Source organism: Scleropages formosus, chromosome 21 (genome assembly GCF_900964775.1).
Source record: "Scleropages formosus chromosome 21, fSclFor1.1, whole genome shotgun sequence".
In the NCBI taxonomy this organism is placed as follows: domain Eukaryota; kingdom Metazoa; phylum Chordata; class Actinopteri; order Osteoglossiformes; family Osteoglossidae; genus Scleropages; species Scleropages formosus.
The window spans coordinates 6,558,409-6,584,847 of NC_041826.1; the positions used below are offsets into that span (position 1 = coordinate 6,558,409).

At 42.4% G+C, this 26,439-nt stretch overlaps 1 protein-coding gene and 1 long non-coding RNA gene across 9 annotated transcripts in view; both read left to right on the forward strand.

Annotated features, from left to right (window-relative positions):
* The first annotated feature begins 1,816 nt into the window (after positions 1–1,816).
* Positions 1,817–12,765, forward strand: LOC108924257 (uncharacterized). The gene is made up of 3 exons (XR_001965285.2): positions 1,817–2,102; positions 12,016–12,101; positions 12,719–12,765. It is a non-coding gene; the product is annotated as an uncharacterized LOC108924257 (long non-coding RNA).
* A 322-nt stretch (positions 12,766–13,087) lies between these two features.
* The window catches only part of LOC108924249 (poly(rC)-binding protein 3), a 40,738-nt gene continuing 27,386 nt past the window's right edge, over positions 13,088–26,439 (forward strand). For all 8 annotated transcript variants that reach the window (XM_018735488.1, XM_018735493.1, XM_018735491.1 and 5 more), the window contains exons 1-3: positions 13,088–13,155; positions 13,269–13,379; positions 13,716–13,847. The gene's annotated coding sequence lies outside the window, so the exon portion shown is untranslated. The remainder of the gene's footprint in view (positions 13,156–13,268; positions 13,380–13,715; positions 13,848–26,439) is intronic.

The following is a 26,439-nucleotide window of genomic DNA, read 5'->3' on the forward strand; positions in this document are numbered from 1 at the left end:
GCTTACCGGCTGCACACACCTGTTGCGTGTCTCCACAGGTACACATGCAAAAGAACCGTTTGCGTCCCATTGTCTCTTCCCCTGTGTTCTGCCTTTGTTTCAGGCTTGTGGTTACCTTGCACATTCACTGCTCTCCACGCTTCACTTGCTCTTTGGCAGGATACATATCTGATCTGACATTGCCCCCCATCGCCATGAATTTTTTATAGATCCTTCCCTTCCGGCTTAGAAAAAGGACACGCTGCACGTTGAGTTTACATTTTGAAGACATACTCTTAAATGCTGTGAAAATTCTGTTATTTTCCAAACATCACTCTTATGACCCAAGAAGGTGAAGCTTTGTTGCATATTCCTTTTTTTATTTGCATGACTCTGTTTTTGAAGTTCTGTAAAACATTTCATATTTGATCTCAGCAGCATGATGGTACCCTTGATGTCTTGTTGTGGTCAAAACTGATTTTCTGACTTTATGATGTCCTACGCTTCAGAAAAAAGATGAACTCCATTGCAGCGCTTCCGCTGGCTCTGTGCTTGCCTTGCATAGTGAGCCACATAATTCATATTGACGCTTGATTGATTTCAGGCTGCTGTGCAGGAGCACCGGAGCGTTCAGCATTGGGGTACTCAACAGAAAAGTCTGGAACTTCTGTCTTCTGGGAAACTTTAAAAAAAAAAAAATGAAAAAAAACTGCAGCTGAAAGATGGCAAAGTCTTCCTGAAAAATATCAGTGCCTTGGCATGCCATCAAGAGCTTGCACACAAAAGACCAGGGTTCAAGTCTTGCCTCCTGCCACAGCACCCTTTAGCATGGCACTAACCCTCAATTCATATAGTAAAAATCACTCAGCTGTATAAATGGCTGAGTAATTCTAATCTTTTTTGGAGAAAAGTGTCAGCTATGTAAATAAAAACTAATACAAACTAATAAATGAAAAGCAATATAAAAATAAATCGAGATTACGCACACAGCTGAATGACAGGTAAGTGTTTTTATTGTCCTGATTAGTTTTCATTCGGACAACTTTTCAGAGACCATTTATCAAGCTCTGGTGTTTTCTGGACTTTTGAGCTGAAAAAAAAATTCTTTATGCCTTCTTTGCTAATTCTGTCATAGAACTGCATTGTATTATGGTTTGGTCATATGTAAATATGGGTGCTGTATGCACATATGTACAAACGCACACATGCACATACATACATACATACACATATACAGTATATATTATATATATTTATATACATATATAAGGGCTTCTCTGTGTGTACAGACATATATACATACATGTATATATGTATATACACACGCAGAAGCCCTTATAATGATTTTAATAGTTTTTTTATTGTTATTGTTTATTTTAGTATTAGTATTAGTGTTTGTTACTATTGTTATTGTTATTATTATTATACAGTTACGGGGGGGGGGTCAAACACATTTGTGAGCTCTGACTTCACCAGTTGTGCAGTGGAACATGCCCTGTTACTGTGCTGGGTTAAGTGCTTCACAATCTAATTACTCTAATGTGGACTGCAGCCTTAAATCACCGCTACCGGCTAAGTGCAGTGGTCCATCTGTCCTTCAGCAGGAAGCACCGCCGCGCAGCTTCCTCTGTAATTATTCCGATTGGATATGAGCAATTGCACTTATTGGCTGGGGCGTGGCGTCGGCAGCCTGGCCTCCGATTCGTTGGCCGGGGCTCAGTTTGGCTGCGTGCGATTGGCCCGGGAAAGTCAGTGGGCGGAGACTGTGGCCTTTCCTCCTCCCGCTGGAGCGTGAGTGAGGGCTCTTTCTCTGCCATCATTTGAGTGACTGCAGGTATTGCTTTCTGCCTATGAGAGAGAGAGTGTAAAGGAGAGAGAGTGGGCGAGAGAGCGAGAGAGAGAGAGAGAGAGAGAGAGAGACCTGCACAGAGAGAGAGAGACGGGAACAGCATCTCATCTTCCCCCTTTGGCTTCCCATTCTCCTTGCTCCCTGTCACTCCTTCCTTCCATCCTTCCTCCCTCCTGGACCACCCATCTTTAACTGGACCGGACCTCCCTGAACCCGCTGCCCACAGCCCTTTTGACTCTCCTCACTTCTCCATCCCACCCTGTCAGCTGAGCAGGTAAGATCCTCTTTCACAAACCTGGCTGCCTCACTGTAGGAAAGCCAGGTCTTTCTCTTTTTCTCTTTGCTCTCACATTACCCCCCCCCCCCCCCCCCCCCCATTGCCCCCTCTCTCCCTTTCAAGTCCTCGCTCCAGCGGATCCTCTCCGGCTTAATGGGAAAAGGGGATTTATAGCCGGGGGAAATCACCTTTTTCTTCCGCAAGCTCGCATTCACTTTCTCTTCGCAATCCACACGGTCCTCTAACTTTGTGTCCTCAACTAATTTCGAATAGCAAGACGCAGTACGAATGCGATTCGGCTGTGCTTTTCTCATGAGTTTTGCTGAGTTCTCTCAAACGCAGAAGAAGAAGCGAGGTAAAAGCAGGGGCATGACATTGTTGAAGGAGTAATGGCTTCACCTTTACAACTAACCCCATCAAATCAAGGAAAGGGTTTCATTAGGTCATCAAAAATATCCACATGGTCTTTACATGGTCACATCCTAAGGAATCACAGACCCCTTGGTGCTTGTTTGGACATCTTGGAGTTCACAGCACAGAACTGAGCTTTGGGGTACGGAGGTAACACAGGCTTCCCTTCTTTTCTGGGGAATATATTGCTCTTAGGACCTCAGATGTTCCCCGGATTCCCCGCCACATAGATCATCATGCTGGAGACAGTTCTTTTGAAATAACGCAAGTCCTGCTATCTGTGTTTCCGCAGAAATGCGGCTCAAAAGGGCTCTGGGGCCGGAATGTAAACATGGATGTGCAAAGTACGTTAAATGCAATCGATGTTTTGTGTCGCATACATGTAAACAGGGGGGTGTGGTGGCACAGCGGGTTTGACCGGGTCCTGCTTTCTGGTGGGTCTGGGATTCAAGTCCTGGTTGGGGTGCCTTGCGATGGACTGGTGTCCCGTCCTGGGTGTGTCCCCTCCCCCTCCAGCCTGCGCCCTGTGTTGCCAGGTTAGGCTCTGGTTCGCCGTGGCCCCGGTTCGCCGCGGCCCCGCTCAGGACAAGAGGCTTCTGCCAGTGTGTGTGTGTGTGATGTGTAAACGGTGCAGCTAACAGGCTTACGAGGTGTGGGTAAATTCAAAATAAATACTTATTTGGAGTAATAGTCCATCTGAAGATTTTAATTAACACCAATTTCCCAAAGGAGACAATCTGACTGCACTCCAAATATGCTAAATCCATTTGGAAAGAATATTTCGATTAAAGCATTTCTTTTGATGAAGAACCGACTCTTAAAGCCACGAATTAAGAGCAGGAGTACAAACTGGATCAATATATGCTTTCAGTTGTTACCCTGCTCTTTATTTCCTATTTATAAGGTGTTAATTAGCATACACTGGAGCTGTTGCCTGAATTGCCCAAATCCAATCATTATTTAATCATTATTAATGCGTTTAATAAACTATCATGCCTTGTGAGGACTTCTTTCAAGCACCATGCGAGCAGGTCCACATCATGCACTGTGTCAGTGGAATCATTAGCAAGGTGATATGTATTTCTCTTTACCTCCTGCTGAGTGAGACCTGACTCTTTCCTTTTCTCAGCGGTGATCTGAGAATTCCTCTAATTCCATTTTTGCCATTGGAGGAGCTAATCCTGGAGAGCACCTTTAGTGGCAGTGGATACTGTAAACGTGATTCGGGGACTATAGCAAACTGAGACCTACAGCCGCTTTAGGAAGGTCAACTTGCAAAGCAGCTTTTTCAAAATCTGTTGAGAGTTTTGAATGTGACCATTCATTTCACGTTGCGAGCGTCAACCTATGTAAGCAAAACACAAGTCACTTTGTTTGCAGAGAAAGAATTGTTTTTGTGAAGGAAGTAAAAACATGGAAAAATGGAAAGCAATGGAAAAAATTAATAGGGATAACAATGTCCCTCTTACGGCTTTTTCATATGCAATCATGCAACCAGTACATATCAATCGAAGAACAATCAAGATTCTATATAATTTAATTGGAAACACAAAGGGATTAGTCATTGAGTCCAAACATACAAGAAAAGATGCTTACACCTAATTTGCAGTGTTCATCAGGGAAGATCCAGCAGTGAGAATAGTGGAACATACCTTGTCTTTTAATCAGCTGCCACCTAGTTGGCGATGGACCAATGTGTCCAAGGTGAACTGACTGGTAGTAGAAGAGTTCCATCTACGTGTAAGACGAACGTGGCAGATTCGTCCCGGGAAGCCAGGATGGACAGCTTCTTGAGGTCCTGCATGAGGGTCCCTTGTGCCTATTTGGAACAATAAATTATAATAGCTATTTATTTATTTATTTATTTTTTTTGCAAAACTTCAGGCTTTGCAGAACTTGAAATCTTTCATAAAAGATTAACTCGTAACACAGTGGTGAGTTTTTTGTAATATTTCCCTAAATAGTTGTAGCGCTTGGATTCTGTTTCCCAACTTTCTCTCATTAGATGAATATATTTGGCAGTTCTGAGACCTTATCCTGAAGGTTTCCCCCTGTGGCTCTCCGGAAAGGTGCTGATCTCTGTCTTTGATGGGTAGTGCAAAATAATGAGCCCTTGAATAAAGCAGAGTTACTTCATGTCAGCAATGCAAAAAAGTTGTAAAATGGATTTATCATACAAATTGAGCACATTATATATTGTAGGCAGGGTCTTAAGTGCATGTGTGCAAAAATAGCGTTGATAAATTGGAAATGTCAACCCGAGAGACTTAAGTCTGTAGAACTTCCACAGATTAATATGGTGGATTTTTTTTCCCCTCTGCCTTTATATTTTCATCAGCCCCGAAACAGATGCACAAAGTCTTGAGGAAAAGCTATTACTTACCAGATGAGTTGGACTACATTTCCTCTTACTCGCCATTTATTTGGAGGGTTTTTTGAGGAGGGTAATGTCTTCCCGTCCTCTGTGTTGGATAGACCTACACCTATCTCAACTTCTTCTCCCAGCATCAGAAGGCTCCTCCGGCGAGCATCTTAGAGCACTTAGCTCATGCTGCCTGCACTGCAGGGCCAGTTATTGACCAGAAGATTGTGCAGTATATTCTCAACCTCCATCTGGGCCTGATTGGAAAGCCAGTCTCCTCTGCAGAAATGTTGCAGCTTAAAAGCCTGTTCACATGTCATAACTCATAAGAGGATGTAAAGCGATCCAGGAAGGCTGAAATCGAATGCCTCACCTCTTTCAAAGACGTTACAGTTGGGGGAAATTACGGTCTACAGCCCATTCTGGAGGGCTCTGTCTTTGCAAACCTCTCTGTGGGGCTGTAATTTAACCTGCTGATTGGGCGGGGGCGGGGGAGTACCGCTCACAATCCAGAGGACTGCAGGACTAGTCTGGGGGGCATCTGTTTCCGATGGCTTTGCGCGACTGTTGGTGTTACGGTTTTGTGACCGCTAGAAAGAGGAGGACAATTTCAGAAGCTCCTTTTTGAAAGTCCATCCATCCATCGTCAACAACCACTTGTCCCGAGCAGGGTCGCCACAAGCTGGAACTTCACCTGGCAACACAGGGTGCAAGACCGAAGGGGAAGGGGACACACACCCAGGACGGGACGCCAGTCCGTGGGAAGGCACCCCAAGCAGGACTCGAACCCCAGACCCACCACACAGCGGGCACCAAAGTGCTAGAATGTATTCTGAGCAGCATTTTGCTCAGGAACACGTGTGTTTGTGTAACCTGTGGTAACCATCCAGTGATTTCATGGATGAAGTGCAAATGTTTTGTTGGCCAAGACCTCATTTCCTGTTGTTGCACTCAGATGGAAGGGCCATGGGGCGGCCACCGGATTCCACGCAACACACAGATGAGTCTCTACCTAATCGCAACAGCAGGTCGACAGTTAACTTAGACCCGTGCGCTCAGATGCAGTTGGTCTGTGGTGACTCACTAGGTTTTGTGATGAAGTCTTCAGCTCTGAAGATCGAAGGCAGAATCGCTTCCCCGTATGTGTGTGTTCTGTTTGTGGCCGTCGTACGAGCACAGAGGGCTGTCCTGTACCTTTCCCACAAGGCAGCACTAGGGCTCATGCTGGATCTAAGCTTTTGCCGTTGATTAAAGGCGTACCGGAGTACATTTCCCTCGGTAAGTGCTTGGGCTGGGCTGACAGCTTAACTACTGATTATTCAAGCCTCTTAGGGAAAGCTAAGGTTCTGGCAACACGAGCGCAGGCGCGCACACACACACACACACACACACACACACTGGTGCGCTCACGCTCCCTGTCTTTGCCATAACTCGGAAAGAGAAAGTGTAGGATAACAGAGGTAGCTCCCAGACACGAGAGAGACAGGCCACCTGTTGTCTCTCTGCTTTTGGATGCGTGGCACCGTGATTCACAGTGAGTGAGAAAGCTTTATTTAGACATAATCCGCCAAGTGCCATCACTTCATGTGCTCTGGTGAGGGTACCATATTGAGAGCCTCAGCCTCTCTGTGACGAGGAAGAGTGGAGCACCTGGTAGTGTAGTGGTTAGAAGTGCTGCCTTTGGACCTACAGGTTCAAATCCCAGTCTGGCTATCATACCTTTGAGCAAGGTACCTACCCTAAATTGCCCCCTCTCTTAATGTAATGCATAAATTGTAGTTTTGCTGAGATGTACATCGCTTTGGACAAAAGTGTCTGTTAAATGAATAAATGTAAATGCAATTGTAAATGCTCCAGTCAAGTACCCAGTTGTGTAAATGGATAAATAACTGTAAGTCACTTAACACTGTAAATCACTTTAGAGAGAAGCATCAGATAAATGGGGCAGCCGGTAGCATAGTGGTTACATCGACTGCCTTTAGACCCAAAGGCTGCAGATTTCAATCCCATCTCTAGCTGTAGTACCCTTGAGCAAGGTACATACCCTAAATTGCCCCAGTATGTATAAATGAGTAAATAATTGTAAGTTGCTTTGGATAGAACTGTTGGCTAAACGAATACATATAAATGTGTCATTGGTCTCATAATGTGTGTGTTTGAACCTTTCAACCATGGGAGTGTACATCGGTCCATCAATGGGCTACTTCTGTTACCTGACGCAATGGAAGCACATGGAGCTGTGTACCAATGAACATCTAGTGCTTTCTTTTTCACGTTTTGGAGGGGTAGGTCTGACCCATTTTCTCTTTCCTTCTGCTTGTCTTTGGATATGTTGCCAGAGCTTTAGAAACTGCTGCTGTGTGCCGCCATTGATAAGCAGATTGTCCTCCACAGGAACCGTGAGGGGAGAAAATGTACAGGTCTGCTGTGCAAGAGGCCCAGTTTACCTTTGTCTGTCCAAAGATGGAAGACCGTGTCCCAGTTGTTTCTGCAAACTGCTCTTTGAGGCTTCGGTGCAATCACAGTTCTGGATGGTGCCGTACCGTGTTTTCAAAGAATGGCTTAGATGATCATTTATCATGGTAGAATCACTTTACGTGCTTTCTACATTCACATGTCCAAAGCGTTTACAGGAAGTGCCACGTTTGCGAGGACTGGCAGGGAAGGACGTTTGGTGGACAGCCCTTCTATCTAGATCAGCAAATCAGAGCACAGCACTGTAACTGAAAATTAACTGACTGTATTAATATTATTTTGATATCCATGTGATTTATTTTGCACTCCCTCTACTACACTAAACATGTTGAATAACATCATTAAATGTTTACAAAGGTAAACGTGTTAAGGTAGGGCTGCAAGTCCCCATTCCAGTTGACATTTATTTATTTGTCACTTTGACACTTTGCTCCACAATAAATTATGATGTTAACTCACAAGTACAATTATTTACCCACTTTTACAGCTGGGTAATTTTGCTTCAGTACCTTTCTCAAGGGTTCTACAGTAGGAATTGGTATCCAGACCTGCAGCCTCCACGCGGAAACGCAACGTCAGTAGCCACCACGCCACCTGCTGCCCCGTCTCATGTTCGGTTCCGTTAGAGAACATCACCACAGAGCGTTGACAATATCAGCTGTTTTCAAATATTGTTACATGCTGCAATGTGATATTTAGAAATATGGAAAAGCATCTTTAGACGTGGGTCACAATTAGCATTTTGAAATCGAGACATTTAAGACCACTTTTAGAGCACAATGCAAGAAAAGACCTCAGCAAAATCTAACAATCTGCAATTAACAAGTGACGTTACACTGACATTTCGGAGGCACATTCCGTGTTGACATCTGATACGTTCCCCTGAGAAGTTCATCATCTGCCTGGGTAGGATTTTCTCCTTGAGCGTTTATGAAAATCACGTCACCTCATTCATTGTTTGGAGGCCTAAGCAGTGAGGTGAGCAGGAGTATGGGAGCGATATTCATATCTAGTGTGCGCCTTTGAAATTTCTAAAAGGCCTTTTGTGGGATTAAGACTTTAAAGAGTGTGAGCGATCAAAGTGTTTTAATGTCACTGCTTAATAAGGAGGAGAAGCTCTTCCCTTCCTCAAGTCGGCGTGTCAGAAGAGGTGCGGAGCGAGGAGAGCGCATCTCATTCCCAGCGTTTATTTCAAAGGCAGCAACACGGCGTTCTAAACTGTGCATTCGGCAGCATGTCTGAAATGAGCGTGCCTGGAAAGCCACCGTGTGTGCGGCACCACCTCGCACACATAGACGCACAGCACGCACTTTTGAGCGGAGCGGGCTGCATTGTAATGCCCGAGCACACAGTTACAGACCGCAGACAAGTGCACTTTAGACCCACAAACGCATTAAAGCTGAACTAACTGACGGAAATCTGAAACTGTTAATACATATGAAAGATCTGAGAAAAAAATAATGTGGGGGTGGGGCTGAATGCAAGTATGAAATGTTTTGCAACGTGTATCACATCTGTGGTAACGGTCTCCAACGGTCTCATGTTAACCTCGACAACGTAAACTGCATACGGGGCTGAAGGGGGCGTAACGGTTTGAGCTGCCACCATAAGCTCAAAGGAACGTAGGTTCGAATCCCACCTCCTGCTGTAGTATCCTTGATCAAAACACTTACCCTGACTTGATACAGTAAAAATCACCCAACTGTAAACCCAAAATGGGTATATTATTGTACATGACTTTAGAGAAGAGTGTCAGGAAAATAAATAAGTAGCAGTGCTAATGCTGTTCACATGGGCAGCCTTCATCCCTTTTCGTACTCAGTGAGAAGGCTATGATTTCCCCTTTAGCCGTATGCAACTAATAGTTTCTTTATCTCCATGCGCTGCTGCTTCACCGCTCGAGGAGCATTATGGGACATGCTAATTGTGTTTCTCTTGGAGCGCTGAATATGACATTCTGAACGTCCCCCATCCAGGACGTAGCGGCTCATTCCAATGGCCTCCCACAGCTCCCAGGGCTGCTGACGCCGTGACTGCGGGGTCGTGCGTTCAGCGCTGATTCTCGACGACTGTTCTACGAAGCTGCCTTGGATGACGTCTGCTGGGTGGTCGGCTGGGTGGTCGACGCGGGTTGTGCCGGGGTGCCTGTTTACCCCTTGCGTGATCCGGGAGCCTGATGTGTGTAGGGCAGGGAGATGCGCTGGCATACGGACTGCCTACTCACGCAGAAACATGGGCAGCCCTACGGTGACGCCTGGTTAGAAGCAAACGCAAACCGGAGAAGGGTTTCATGCGGCGCCGCCCTGGGACCGCAGTGCGGTGCTGCAATGATCAAATGACACGGCTGAAATGAGGGGTGTTTTTGTGACCACATGGGTGGTAAAGTGAAGAAGCTGGTCTCACGCGATGGCTGATCAGCCTTATCAACTGAGATTAGGAGCCGGACCCTGAATCAGTGAATGGTGTCAGAGGTCAAAGTTTGAAAAAAAAAATAGTTTGATTTTCTTTTAAGTTTAATCCTTTCAGTAGAAAATTTGAATAATAGCAGGAGATCTTAAAGAGTGTCTGGTCCAGTGGAGGGTCACGGTGTTGCAGAGCCTATCCTGAAAGCACAGGGCGTGAACTGGGGTACATTCTGGATGGGGGGCCAGTCTAATCACAGACACACACACACACACACACATACACAAACAAAGGGTAATTTAGAGTCAATATTTAACCTGACACACATCTTTAGACTGTGGGGGGGAACCCAAAAAACATGCAAGCTCCACATGACCAGAACTGGATGCAAACCTACAGCCCAGGAGCTGTGAGGCACCAGCGCTACCCACTGCAGCACTGCGCCACCCTCGCTGAAACTGTGAAAAACTCAGACGCGGTGACAAGAACCAGTGGCGAGAATGTCGTAAACCTGGTAAACGAGTGCAGTCCTTACTCGTGCCCACAAAAAATTTATCACGCTTAATTACCAGTCATACGCAGTTGGTTCAAAGGTTTCTGCAGCTCCAGTTTTACTCTTTGTGCTGTGATCCCAGTTCCGGTGTGATGCGCAAGATGCTGAAGCTGCAGCTCCATTTTGGAAACGTTAAAAACGGGATGCTTAAAAATCCTTGAATAAAAAGTGCTCACTACCTTCATTTTAAGGTTCCTGTTGAGAAAGCCTATTTCAAAGCATCGGCTGGTCCAGATGTTTTTGCTTTTCATACTGAGTATATCACAGCTGGAAGTGAATCATCGAGCACACGGGACCTTCCTCTGAAAAATTACAATCCGGACAGCAGCTGCATTTTCAAAAATTTTACACTGGTACATTACAAGTTTTTAGTTTTGTGAAGCAAGCGGACGAATCGCTGTGCGATTTAATTAGTATGTATTATTTTTTTTGTCTTGCAAAGCTCATTGTAACATTTTAAATTCTGCTGTAAATGGACTATTTTCTGGAGATGCCCAGTTTGTCATTATTGTTGTTCATATTTATGTTAGATGTTGTTTTTGCGCCCCCTTCAAAGATGTAATTGAGAAATAGAAGTTTTCCTTATTCTCATGCCTTGGGCAAAGCGAAATCAGGGAGGGATCATTTCATTCTTCAACGTTTTATCTTATGTTTCGAAGGACACAGCTAAAGAGCCTCCCAGAAAAGCAATCCATTATTGATACTCACAATATAAATAGCTTTGTTCTTGTAAATATTTTATAACATCTATGCCTAAACGCTGGAGCGACTGCCGTTTAAGGAAAGTGTAAATTTGGAATTTTGGACCACAGGATAATGATGGATTAAAAAATGGCACCCTGTCGTGAGCGGTCAATTAGTCTCAGCATGTGTGCTGTCCTGGCCTTCTTCTGACCGTCACGCCACGGCGTCGTTTGAAAAATGGACTTTATCCTGATCCTTCATTGGGTTCCACTGATGGAACTGGTCACACGCGGAGCTGATATATGTGCTCACTAGGTCCACTTTTTTTCTGAACACACGCCAGGCCAGGGGATGAGGAGTGGTATTCCACTGCCCCCCTCCCCCAGTCCGGGTGGGACTGCTGTGTACCGTGGATCAGTTTTAAATCCCACCACTTCTGCAGCTCCACCTCGACAGCCTTACTTAATTCCTGGGCTTTAGCTGGCTAGTCCGTGGGTCTGGGTCATCCAATGATCCATGAAGGTGAGAACATGCCTGTGTGTGTGTGTGTGTGTGTGTGTGTGTGTGTGTCTGTGTGTGGGGGGGTTGAAGAGGGCAAGGACTGTATTGAGCTTGTTAGCTCAGGGAAATCATTAAACATTAATACAGTCTGATTCATCTGTTGACTCCACACTGAATTTAATGCTGTGCTGTAATATGATTTCACCCCTGAGACACTCGGGTCCAGCTGAAAGAGAGCTCCGATTCTCGCCTCCTTCGCGACATCACCGCGTGTGGGCACCGCTATGTTGCCTTCCGTGTTTGTCTTTTTTTTTGTTTCTGTTGGGAAGGTAGTGCTTTTTAAAGGAAGAAAGCCGAATTCAGTTACAGACTGCGCCATTCCCCATCATGTACATTACCTTCTTGTTTTCCTTCACGTGCAGAGCTGTTTTTCTTCTTTTTTTCAAATAATCTGGACAAGGACCTCACTGGAAATTACTCTGAATGACTTAACTTGCTGTGAAATTTTCTGCATGTTGCAGCAGCTTCTCACTGTACAGCTGGCCTAAAGGGACAAGGGAGGGATCAAGTAATACACCAGAGGGACCCTGCAATTACTGACCTCAAGGTTAGATCCTCAGTGCAAAGGCACAGCTCCTCTGGGGTTCCAAACACCACGTGGGTGTCACCAGAGGGCGCTGTTATCATAGGCATTCAAATCGTGCGGCACAGGCTTCCCTCCAAAACACGTGTACGTCCTTCCTTAAGATATGAAGGGAATTCTCTTAAAAACAGCTCTTCAGTACCACTGATTTAAGTGGAAAAGATAATTAATGAGGCCCCGAACCACAAAAAAGTCATGATTAAGACCCATGTGTTCAAAATTGCCTGTACATTTGCATGATCACCTCTCCTCTTTCCCTTTAAAGGCTTTATGACTTATGTTACCATTATTATTTTCTGTTTTGTATATTGTTATTATTCAAAACACTACCAACCCAAGCATTTGTACCTGTTACTGTAATCAGTTAAGATACTTGTTACTACTCTCTTCGGAGCTATTTGTAAAGTATCATTTACAATAAAAGAGCAGCAAACCAAATAACAGTCCTTCATAATGATATTGCCTTTCAAGAGAATAAAGGAGCCTTTGTTATATGAGGGAAGCCTGTGCAGTTTCTCATAAAACAGTCCAAACTTGTTTTATGAAATTATTGAATCGATGTGCTTTCTCCTCTTTTGCAGGATTCCCGTTCAAGTAGCTTCTGCACAGAAGACCAAATATCTCTGCCGAACATAATGTAAGGACGAAATGCATGACGTGCAGTGTCTTGTAATAACAAGCAGGATGCACGATCTCACAGTCTATAATGTGTGTATGTTTTCTCTGTTCTAGGTATATTAATTTCTGTTGTCAGCGTAATACCGTTAGCATACGACTGGGAAATCTCGAGCAAAAACTCATTTCGGATCTTGTTTCATCCTTCTGTAAATGTGCTTTGTGTTTTTCTTTTTTCTCAGAGTACGCTATTATTCTAACATGTTCCAGATTTGCTTAACAAAGGTAACAAAACAGACTTCAAAACACACTAGCTTGTGTTTCGTTTCATGCAGTTAATCTTTAAGTCAGCACAGAAGATTAGAAAACAGCAGGAGTTGGTCCGTGACATCAAACTGTTGAGGTAATTCAGACTGAAATACTACTTGTCAACCTTGTTTTTGCTTTTGAGCCATTTAAATATTCAGATGATAGAGTATTTTAACGACTTGAAGATGTGCTTCTGCTCCTTCCCAGGTGGGACCACGCTGGATAGACTGAGATCTCTACAGTCCTCGAGGAGTGTGACACTGTTAGGTCACATGACCTGGAAGAGAAAACCCAAGAAACTTCTGGGATCCCTCTTTGGTCAGAACAAAATGAGAAAAATCAGAAACACACATTCTCGCAGCGCTGACTTGACAGTGCTCTGAGCTGAGACCGAATAGCTTTAAACATAAATTGTAAGACCGGCTTCTGTTTCTTTGTGGTTCTGCTAACCTCGGAGCTCAGTAAAGCGTATGATGGGCAAATGAGGGCACATATGGTGTGTGAGTGTACGTCTCCGTTGTGGGGCAAACCGCAGTTGGCTTTGCTCAGGCCCTGACGCGGGTTTGGTGCAATGTACAGTGGTTCACGGTTGACTGAAGGTCATTGTCAGAGGTGAAAATATGTCGCATTCTCTTCCTTCTGCTTCCAATGTAGAATGGGCCGGCTATCAACCTGGAAAGAAGTCTAAAGGCTGATGAACTGATTTCCAAGGTGACGCAGCTGTGCTCGTCCCCGCGGTCTCTGCCTCCATTTATGTCCTGAGCTCAGCAACCCAACGCAGATCTGGTAAGTCTACACCTTCAGGCTCTTACATTCTGGTCCGGAGCACAACTCTGTGGATCTGATCTCTCCCTGCAGTGGGTCCTCATTTCTTTTTCAGCACTTATCAAATCGTCAGTTTGAATCACTGGTTATTACACACGTTTTGAAGCAATTAATTGCTTTGGGTATATTTTTTTTCCTCGGGAGTAAAGCTTCGCACACATGACATTAATTCGTTTAACACACCCTTTTCTCGGTGCGAAGTGCAGTGATTATTAACTAGTATTTTGCTGGCACTCTCTATCCAAGGTGACTTTTAATCGTAGATACGCTGCACTAAACTCCCTACAATCATTTGAACATCTATACACTAGAGCAACTTAACATATGCAGAAGGTAAACACACTAAAAGGGCAACATGAAGTCATCATTTCAGTTGAAGTGCGTATTTGGGGTGTCAGAGGAAACCAGAGCGCCTAGAGGAAACAATACAAAAACTTGAGAACATGGAAACTATACACAGAGTGTGCTGGCTATGAGCACATGATCCAGGAGCTGTGAGGCACCAGCACTACCTCCTGCACTTCCGTGTTGTCCACACTGTAGTTGTGCAGTTATGGAGAGGTGCAACTTGGCGGACATGGACATTCAGACACATTTGGATTGCTGTTGAGTTGTGTCTGTATCCAGATTCTCTTTTTCTTTGCTGAGCTGTATCTGTGCCACAGATGTCCACATGGTCATAATGATAATTATGAAAAAATCCATCAGATTCCTGAAAGGAGAGATGACTAAATGAACTTGTTGTTTCAGAGCTCTGCTCTGACAATGTTGGCTCTTACACTGTAGCCTTTCTCTAGGTATTGCAGAAGGAAGGTCTTTTGCTGCAGCCAGTTTAATGAAAACTGGAAACGTCTTCTGGGAAGAATTTGTAAAGACATGGTTGTAAATACCTCCTTTGCGTGGGATGTGCTTGTGTGACAGTTAAGAATGAGTAACCAGAGATGGCTGCTGGTGTGTGAGTCTCTCTGGTCCCAATCCGATGCAGTCAGCAGGAGTTCTGTAAGGACTAGCGGTTCTGATATAATGACTAGAGTGGTCGGCGCTCATCGATACATATCAGCAGGGATCCATGTGTTTTTCTGATGTTTGCAAGGTTTGTCTGACAAAAGTAGACAATTTGGAAAATCCCTGATACTTCAGGAAGTCTCTGCTGAGGCCAAGCCTGGGATTTCTGCTTTTATGACTCTATACTCTGTCCAAGACCCCATGATGCTGTTATTCAACTGATTGACACCTAAAGGTTGTGTGCACTAGGGCGGAGAGCCACATGAGAATACTCCTATCAGTGTCCCCATGTGGCCATTGCTCTCCCATCTGCCCTTCAGTCCCTGCTGACTCAAGTGATGCTAAGTGGCAGCGGACAGCCATCTTTCCTGTTGGGCTTTCTCTTGCGGTCATTTCATTAGGGGAGTCGCCTGGAATTGCTCAGAATAACACAGATACACAAAAACTGAGAAATTTACATATGCATGTATATTTACAGTATATATACATATATATATATATTTACTCATTGAGCTGATGCTTTTTTCCAAAGCAACTTACAGTGTTAAGGTACTTACAATTATTTACTCATTTATACAGCTAAGTAATTTTAGTGGTTGTGGTAAATGTGGTACTACAGCTAGGGGTGGAATTTGAACCTACATTCTTTGGCTACAAAAGGTAATAGCACTAACCACTACACTACCAGCTGTCCCTGTGTGTATGCACGCACACATACGCACACACACCTATATCGGCATTCGAAAGTATGGAATCATTTTTTTGAAAGAATGGAAATTTTAAATCAGGTCAGGTACTTCTAAATAAATTTACAACTATAACCAGATCATTACTAACATTACAAATGATTATTATTACTTAATGTGTCAGATTTCCAAGGATCTGAACATTTAATACAAGGTGTCCACTACTATCTTCAGAGAAGAAAGCAAACCAGATCTAACCAGGACAAAAAAACGAAGTGGAAAGCTCAGATGCATATCTGCACAAGAGGATCATCAAGTGCATCAGAATCTAAAATTTGAGAAACAGACGCCGTACAGATCCTCAGTTGGGTGCTTCCTTAAACAGTACATTCCAAATACCAGTGTCATCTGCAACAGGGAAAATATGACTCTGGGATGCTGGCCTTAGAAGCAGAGTTTCAAAGAAATGCCATATCTGAAACTGACAAATTAATATAAAAGGGTAAAATGAGCAAAAGATCACAAGACATTGGTGGATGACTGGAAAACAGTATGATGGATGATGAGTCTAAGTCTGGGGTGTTTGGATCAAGGAGAGGAACATAGGTGAGACACAAAACAAATGAGAGGATGCTGGAGGAGTGCTTGATTCCTTCAGTCAAACATGGTGGAGGAAGTGTAATGCTATGGGCCTATTTTGGTTCTGTAAGGTGAAAGATCTTTGGTGAACCGGCTGACGCAATGGAGGATTCTTTGATGAACCTAAAGTTTGATACATTGAAGAATTATATGAAATAAAAATAATGTTATGACGTTGTCAATGTTTTGGCTATTGTTTCTGATCAATTTAATGCTACCAAGGTAGCATTAAACTATTTGTCCAATAGTTTCACCATGAAATGGTGATTTAATGAGAGGCGGTCTTTCCCATCTGACATGATAGGTGTGTAATGGTCAGTTCCATATGTTGCCTGAGAGGAAATTGTGTGTGTAGTAGAAATGTGAAAGTAGTGCAAATGAACCACAAGTTGTACTGGTTTAACCAAGTAGGTAAGTAGAATCAGGCATCTAAATCATTGTCATTTATTCATTTTATAATTAAAATTTAGATTTTATGTTTATTTTATTATGTTACACAAGAATAATGACAATCTTTACAGGGTTCACATACTTTCAAGCTATAAATACATACATTTTTATGCAAAAGTTTGAGTGCCCCTGGCCAAATTATGTATTTAGTTAATTTTACAAATGGAAAGTAGTAAATAGCTCCTGCAGGAAACAGTGTGTTAAAAACAACATATTTGCAAATGTTATGGCACAATTACTTTTTATGTCTTGAACTTAAATCATAAAAAAAAAGAAAATAGTAATTGTGGCATGTGCAAAAGTTTGGGCACCTTTTCACCTGTCCAGTGATAAAGACTTTTTTTGCAAGGTCACTGACCCTAATATCCTTTTTAGGCCTTAATAGCCGTTAGGAGTTGCCACCAGTTTAACATTTGCAGAGCTTAATACAACTTTGGGCGGTGAGTCAACAACCACTGGCTTCTCTAAGCAACTGAGTGACGATCTGAAAATGCAGCTAATTGCTGTCTATGAAGCAGGTGAAAGCTGTAAAAATATTGCAAAACGCTTCCAGTTCGTAATTTCCACTGTCCGTAATGTGGTTGAGAAATCACAGTTAAGGGGAACTGTGGAAGTCGAGGCAAAACCTGGAAGACTAAGAAAACTTTCTGAGAGGACTGCTTGTATGCTGGCCAGAAAGGCAAAGGCAAACCTTCATATGAGTGCAATAGACCTACATGAAGGTTTGGCTGACACAGCAGTGGTGGTGTACTGTTCCACGTGCAGTGTTATATGCACAAACATGATCTGCATGGAAAAGTCATCAGGAGGAAGTCTTAACTGCGACCTCACTGCAAAAGTCAAAGTCCGAAGTATGCAAAACACTATCTAGACAAGCCACAGGCCTTTTGGAAACAAGTGCTGTAGACTGATGAAGTAAAAATTTAACTATCTGACCACAATCAACAAAGGTTTGTTTGGAGAAAAGAAGGAGCAGCATTTGATGAAGAAAACCCCACGGGTTGTGTGGCAGCCAGTGGCACAGGAAACATTGTACAGGGAAAGGGAAGAATGGATTCCACTAAATATCAGCAAATTCTGGATGCCAGTGTTAAACAGTCAGCCAAGAAGTCGTAGAAGTCAACCCCTTTTCAGCTTCAGCAAGACAATCGTCCCAAACATACCTGAAAGGCCACCATGAGCTACTTGGAGAAAAGCAAGATGGAGATTTTGGAATGGTGCTCACAGTTCCCTGATTTAAACATCACTGAAAATCTGTGGGTAGATCTTAAACATGCTGTGGGTGCAAGATAGCCCAAGAATATTCTGGAATTAGAAGTTATTTGCAAGAAAGGGTGGGCAAAAATCCCTGCAACAAGAATCGAAAGACTCTTAGTTGGATACAAAAGGCTTTTACAAGCTGTGATATGTGCCAAGGCGGGTGTTACTAAATACAGTCTTACTAGGATGTTCAAACTTTTGCACATGCTACAATTACTATTGTCTTTGCTCCTGTTCATGAAATAAATAGTAACTATGTATTAACAATTGCAAATATTTCACTTTTTTTTTTTTTAACAAACTGTTTCCTGCAGCAGTTTTTTACTACTTTTCACTTACAGAAGTAATTTCGCAGGGGTTCCCAAACTTTTGTATCAAGCTCTATATACACACACTGGCTGAAACCGCTTGTCCTAAGTGGGGTCGCAGTGAGCCGGAGCCTAACCCGGCAACACAGGGTGCAAGGCTGGAGGGGGAGGGGACACACCCAGGACAGGATGCCAGGCCATTGCAGGGCACCCCAAGTGGGACTCGAACCCCAGACCCACCACAGAGCAGGCACAGGCCAAAGCCGCTGCATCATCGCACCCCCCGCTAAAGCTGTGTGTATATATAAATATTTATTTTCTTTCGGCTTCTCTGTCAGAATAGCTGTGTTAATGTGTGTTAGATGAGTGTCCATGTGAACAAACAAGTCATGTAATAACAACTCATCATGCATCTTAAAATCGTTACTCTAGCTACTAATAGATTGTCAAATGAATTTGTTCTCATTTTGATTTACATTGTAGCCATTATCAGTGATATATTAGTTAGTTGCCTTTGAGTCATTTACAACTCTTGGCGACCCTATGTGTAATAGAGCGAAATGTTGCTCAATCTTGAGCCACACAGTGAGATATATATATATATATATATATATATATATATGTGTATGTATGTATTTTTTTTTTTTAAGAGACTGAAAACTTTCCTTAGAATAACAAGCAAAGACTAAAAGAAACCATTTCATTAAGGTGAAACCAAAACATTTTCAAACTGAATAGGTGGAGGTAACTGTCATTATGAAACACATTTTATGCAGTTTGAGAATCGTTATTTTAAAACCTCAGACAGAAAATAAAATGAAGGTATCTTTGTCTTACTGACATGTAAGCAAAACAATTCTGCCCTGCAATGGTTTGTGGATGCCAGGATATAATGGTACTTTTAGGGTAAATCTGCCAGTTAATAAGGAGGCGTTTGTCTGCCTGCTGCAAGATGTTCATTGGTTAAGGAGCTTCGGAGCACTTCCCGCCTAACTAATGATCCACTTGAACCTGATTCGGTCTGACTTACTCTCGGTCAGGGCAGTGAACATTGCTTTTGTCTGTGTGAAGTAAACAAAAATAAAGGCGCAGATGCACACAGGACCGATGAACCACAAATCCCGTACAGCAACGCCCCATGTATCTCTTCCCCATTGTGCACTACAAAGCACCATCCAGCCTGTCAAGCTCACAAAAAGCAAGTGATGTTAACGCCGAAAGCGGTTTCGCTTTCTATGGTGAATGCGTGCGACCATTCCTGAGCCGTGCTTTTTGCGGAAATTATGGAAGCGGCGAGGAGGCAGAACAGAGCAGAGTTCTTGGCGCCCCAGTAGTGGACATGGTAGTCCTGGAGAAGAAATGGACAGACACCAAGTACGACTATAACACCCCTTACCCTGGTCTCTCCTTTGAGTGAATCAACGTAACTCAATCAACAGTTTCTTTTCTTTCTGTTTTTTTTAAATCTCTTACCAGCTCACGCAGAGCATCACTTAAGTCAAAGGCACCACTGGCATATCATTTCAAATTTATTATGGTTAAGAAATCAAAGGGTGGCTGTACCACTCCATTTATTATTTGTCTTATTGCGGATTCATTACGCTGCATATTCAGTTGAAAATACTTTATGCACAGTCATTTTATGATAACCAAATTAAGCAAGGTTCTGCGTGTTTGAAATTCCAAAGACAGGCGCTGCCTCGTACACTGCTGGATTTTGTGGAATAAAAAGACATGGCTCCAATAGCGCTTTCAGACTGAGACATGCCGCAAGCATCTGGCCAGGTTGCGAGTGTGTTCCTTTGTGCTGTGTGCCATTTAGACTTGGCTTATGTGAGTCACATATTTGACCCAAATTCCCATCCTGCAAAATACATCCCTACCCCTGGTCACCGGACCAGTGAGAAAACAGCGTAACAATTCGGTGTGATGGGTTACACTGTTTTCACTTATGGGTGAGCTGTCCAACTGCCTAAGTGGGTAAATCTTCATCACACAAGATGTACTTTCAGAGTTTACTTTGTGGAAACTAAATTTTCCAAACGTGACGTGCCCCAGTATCGATGCTGGTGGGCATATAGTGGGCCGATGCATTAACCCGAATCTCATTTCTTCTGTACGCTGCAACTGCATGTGTTGTGCAGCAAGTAGTGAGAAGCGCAGCCTGGTAGCAGCACATTGCCCATGGGGAACTCCATTACTCCTTGCCTATATCTCACCTATGACTGAAATGCATTATTAAAATATTATTGATGCATATGAATTTATAAAGTGCTAATTAATAAGTTGCCTATTGTAAAATATGCATTGTTAATGTTTCAATGAATACTTTAGCTGTTCATTCCAAACTAACGCTGACTAATGACTACTGGGAAGGATTTATACATGCGGGGTGATTCTTCTTAATCATTAACAGCAGGCTTGGAGATTTTTTCTTGTGCAATTATGAATTTAATTTGCAGTAATATTTATTCATGCAGCGGACATTTTTCTCCAAGATGTGATACAACGATTAACTAATATTTAGTAGACTCCTTTGTCCAAGGTGACTTAAATTGTTTGATACATTGCACTAAACTCCCTGCATTCCTTCACACATCTATTCAGCGGAGCAATATAACACACTCTCTCACTTATCCACGAACATATTACATGCAGTTTTTTTTCCCCAAATTCACCTGAACTTCACGTCTTTTGGCAGAGCACCAGGAGGAAAGCCACACTAACGTGGGATGAGCGTTGACACTTCACACAGACTGAACTGATCTGAACACACACCCAGATGCACACTGCACCACTTGCTACACCACCCACTGTATTGTTTTTGTGGTTAAAAACCCTCAAGTTGATGTCCACTTTTGATGACCCCATGACTAAAATGCCTTCACTTACGTCCTTAGGCTGGAAAGAAGTGCATCTGTAGTGCCTGTACTTGGGTCTGTCTATTTGTATGCTGCCAGCCTCTTCTTATATTTCCTCCAACTTTCCTAAACATTACCAGTATCTTCAGAGAATATTCACAGAACATGTCCAAAGTATACTGACTAGCCTCATCAGTTGTACTTCCAATAAAATTTCTGCCTTGATTTGATCCAAGATCCATTCTTGTTCCCTTACCCACCCATGGTGTTCTTTAGGTTTCCTTTGCTACCACAGTTCAAGGGGGTCTATATTCTGTCTGTCCTGCTTCTTCACTGTCACAGAATTGTCAAAAAATATAATTGTTCTTGTGGAGATTGTAATTTTGGGGCATTTCGTGATCTTTTCCAAATCTTCATTGCAGCTGTACCAAGTGTTAGTATTCACTGTATCTCTTTGCTGATAAATCCTTTGCTGCTGATAATTGATTCCAAGAGGCAAATGTTGTCTTCTATGTCTTTGCTACCAGCACTGAAGTTTCTTGCTGTTCCAGTTGTCATAATTTTAGTTTTGTCCAGATTTAATTGTTGACCCATTTTTGTTCTCTGTTTTGACTTTTCGAAAGGATTTTGAAGGATTCTTCATTCTTTGTCATGAGCATGGTATCATCAAATAGCAAAAATTATTTATGTGCCTCTCAGTTTTGAATCCATATTTCTCTTCTTCCAATTGAACTTCTGTCAAAATGAGATTGACGTATAATTTATAAAGACAGCAAGCACTTTTGCCTTTCTTCATTGCCACTTGCAAACCATTCTCTTTCACCATATTCTGTTTCCACTCTGTGGTCAACCTCTCAAGCGTACAAATTCTTCATCAGGATCATCTAATTTTCTGGTGTTTGCACTTTTCTTACTAGATTCCACATTTTAAAGTAGTGAGCCCAACAAATGGCTTTACTCTAGTCAATAAAATTCTTACAGACCTTCTTGACCTATACTCTGACTTTTTACTTTGCTCTCACAGAACGGCAACATTCTCTTGCTCCCCATCCTTTTCTGAAACTGGCTTTTACATTAGGAATGTCTCTTTCCATGTATGATTGCAGTCTGTGTTGTGTGACCTTGAGCATAACCTTGCTGGTGTGTTAAAGGAGGCAAATTGTGCAGTAGTTTGCTCGCTCTCTCTTGTCTCCTTTCTTCGGCACTGAAATGTAAACTGACCTTTTCCAGTCTGTTCGCCATTGAGGTTTTCCAGATTTTCTGCCATAAATTGTTTAGCACCTTAACTGATTTTTCTGCTATTGCTCAAAAAGCATCCTTGACAGTCCCATCTGTTTCAGTGGCCGTTCTGCTTGGCAATGACTTTGATGTCAATCTTAGTTCATCTTTCATTATCGAGGGATCTTGTATATCGCTAATGTCTTCTAATGTCTCTTGGGTGCAGACTTTTACTATGTTCTTTTCATCTGTGCTTTCTCTTTTCTGCATTTTTTTACAATCTGTCTTTTTGGATCTTTGAGAACTCCACGTTGAAGTCGGGACTTTCTTTGCAGATGTTGTTACAGAACTGCTCCTTATTCTTCTGGTAGCTCTTTGAAATTCACTTAAAGTCTTTTATAAGATAATTTTTCTACCAGGTTTCAGCTTCTCTTCTTGATGAATTCTGCTGTTTGGTTTTACCCATTTAGGTTTCTTTTGTCTTTTCACCTTCATCCATTCATTTATAGTCAACCAATGCAGGGTCATGATGGTCTGGAGTCTACCTTAGGAAGAGTAGGGAATGTGACAGGGTACAGTCTGGATGGGAACAGAGTCCATCTCAAGGCAAACACACACTCATTCAGTCGCACATACACACACTAAGGGCAATTTAGAGCCACCAAATTACCTGACAAGCATGTCTTTGGGCAGTGAAAGGAAACTACAGAAATCTAAGGAAACCCATGCAAACATGTGGAGAACATGGAAGCTCAACATCAGCACTACCTGCTACACCATCATACCCTTTACCTTCATAATCACTATTCACATTCATTTTTGATAGTCTTCTTTCATCCAAAGGTTGTCTAGTTCTGTAGCAATAAGACTCAGGGACTAATTTTCCAGATCTTATTTTGCAAGTTGGTTGGCTTTTCTATTCTTTTTCACTTTGGTTTGTACCTTGCACAATAGTTGATCAGTTGTACAAAACTCCATGTGTTTGCTGTTAAAGTCGAGTTTCTAGGTGCTCCATCCGATAATGTATAGGTATTCTAATGGCATTTTGGTTGGTTAAGCAGCATGTTGGAAACAAATCTGGGTTTGCACTAGGTTTCTTTGTGTTTCTTCTGTTTCATTCCTGTCGCCAAATCCAAGAGGCCCAACTTTTTTCTTTTCCTATCTATTCCTTGGGGGCGCGGTGGTGCAGCAGGCTTGGCTGGGTCCTGCTCTCTGGTGGGTCTGGGGTTCAAGTCCTGCTTAGGGTGCCCTGTGATGGAATGGCGTCCCCTCCTCCTCCAGCCCTACACCCTGCGTTGCCAGGTTAGGCTCCGGTTTGCCATGACCCCACTTAGAACAAGCTGTTTTAGACTGTGTGTGTGTGTGTGTGTGTGTGTGTGTTTGAAATTCCAGTTACCAGAAGTGCTTCTTGCTCACAAGATCTGTCCATTTTTGCTTGTTTGTGAAGTCTTTTAGCCTCTTCCTCATCAGTAATAGACCTTAGTCATGTTGGTTATGCAACAGTTTTACTGAAAGGTTGTCCACGGAGCAAAATCAATGTATATTGGTGGTTCACTGCTTTGTATACAGCCACTGTGTTGAAAATATCCTTTTGGATGATGAAGGCTTACCTTACTTCATACTTCAAACATTCCATGTTACGATTGTGAAATTGCAAAAGAGTTTAAGATTTTCTTTCCTTGCAATGCAACAAGAGGAGTAGTTGGAACGATCTTTGATCTTGAGCATCTTCCAACATGAGAATCCTCTCCTCCAGCATTGTTTAATGAACATTCTTGTTTGTCTATTTCTGTGAGTTTCTTCAGAGAGTACTAAAATGGTTTACCACTGCCTTCTTTGGTTTGTGTTTCTGTTTGTGTTCTTACAATCACTGAAAGCGATCATGTGCTGCCATTTGCTGCAACGTTGCTGCCCAGTATAGATGGATAAGAATGTAACTCCTTCTCCAGTGTTGTTAGGTTTAGTCTGACATCTCAGTGTTAACCTTCCCACCATAGGTGACCCTAATAGATGGAGTTTTCTCCTGAGAGCACTGCTATAAGTTTCACTGATGAGCACAAATATTGTCATGAGCGACAAGGCCCCATAGTGTGAGGACAGCAGTAAAGAAGGAATATGAGACGACGTGGAAAATTATCCCCAGATTTCAGGCATAGCAGCAAGAAGGAAAATCAACATTAAACAGTAGGTACTTGGGACAAGGCAATTATTTGCTAAATGTGTGTTTTGGGGTTTAAGAGATGATCACTGTCCTGAGAGTCTGTTCAGTACCACTACCTTAAAAATCTATTCAGTCATAAGTTTTAGGGATACATATGTTGATGATTTTTGCCATGGTTTCATGACTAATATACAGCATTGTGAACATAAAATTCACGGGCATTTCTTGCCTTTACCTCTCCCCAGATTCAATGTGTAACCCTTTCCCCTTGAAGCACAAGCGGTCACCTTGTTTCCAAAGCAGATTAATGCTTCTGCCCATATTTAGAAGGCATGTCCAGCCTTGCCCCAAGTTTTTGAAACCAAGCTGCCCAGCCAGTTCAGGAAGGGGAAGGCCTCAGAAAGATCCACACTGACACGTCAGGGATGCAGGGCACAGTGCTGTCCTCTAGTCTTGCTGGCATTTTTGACCTTTGATCTTGTCCAGAGTCTATATTAGTACGACTGTTAGGGAAATGCACTTCTCAAATTTTGTTCATTTATTGCTGAAATAGAAGAAAAAAAAATCACTGAGATTTCACACCCTGTCACGCATCCGATGCGGTACTCCATGTACCCCAATGACATTCTTTTTGTCACAGAAATCAAACTGATCTCCCCGGTATCAAAGCACATAAGGCATTTTGACAATGCAAAAGGGGTTCTTGACCAGTGGTATATACCTCATGATAGTCTGTAAAAAGACCATAAATATCAGTGAACCTACCAAGTAGTTACTGTTCTGCTTTAGGTAACCTGAAGTTATACTGTAAACAGGGTCTAGTTCCTAAAAATAATATTTCAGCTCCGTTATCGAGCACAAAATACCAAAGTAGAAAAAACCTGTGATTGAACTGAAATTTGAGCAAATGAGTAATAAAATACTAGTGCACAAAATTTATAATATTTTACATATTCAATTTTCAATAATGAGAACAAAACCGTTTCATAATCACATTTTGTGCAGAGAATTTGTTCAAGAGTTTTCATGGTTTTTTGCTGAGATACATATTTTAAATGTATATAGTTAATGAAAACATGCATACACATGGCTTGATTAAGTGCAAGTACGAAGATAAAAAACAAAAAACAAACAGTACAGTGAACGTCCTTAATTTTGCTATGTTTTTGTATCTTGGTCAAGTCAGCCTGTTGTGAATCAATTGGTGCAGTGAACTGTTTATTCATCAAATTGTCAAACAGGGTAGAAGCCACCCAAGCACTGTTTGTACACCTGTCTCTCAAATAAAAGGGTTAATTCATTCCATGGAATGACACCATTAGACAAATTGCCGTAATTTTTGTATGGAACAAAAATGTATGGATTTCCAGATGAAAAATAATCTGAAGGTAATCTAAAATTAAAATTAAAATTATTAGTAAAACATATTTTTTACTTGATAATAACATGAGCAAATTTTGTAACATTAAAAAAAAAAAAAGATCAGTTTTGGCTTGTATTTTACTATACTTTCATTCATTGTTATGTAGTCACGGTGGTCTGGAATCCATGTTAGAAGCATAGGGTTGGAGCCACGGTCTGGATGGAGCCGTTTTGATAATTTCGCTCATGAATATTTCTAAAAAAATAAAAAGTCCACAAGTTTGTGGCCTGTTTTTGTTTCACTCAGCAAAGGATGTGGTTCTCATGCTGTTTGAGGCTGTGTAGCATTAATAAGAAATATTTTACTTCAGTTGACCATTTGATTGCAAGACTAAGGCTTTATTTATGGTAGTGTAAGGGTATTCATGTTATATAAGCTGTTTATATTGTTTAAATAATTGAGTTAAGTTACGTGTTTTTTGTTTATATCTAAAAATTTGTATTAATGGGCAGCAGGTGGTTTAACAGGCCTTCTGCCTTGCATTCAGTGAACCCAGGTTCAAATCTGCCAGAACACTTGAGCGAGAGACTCACTCTGAATTG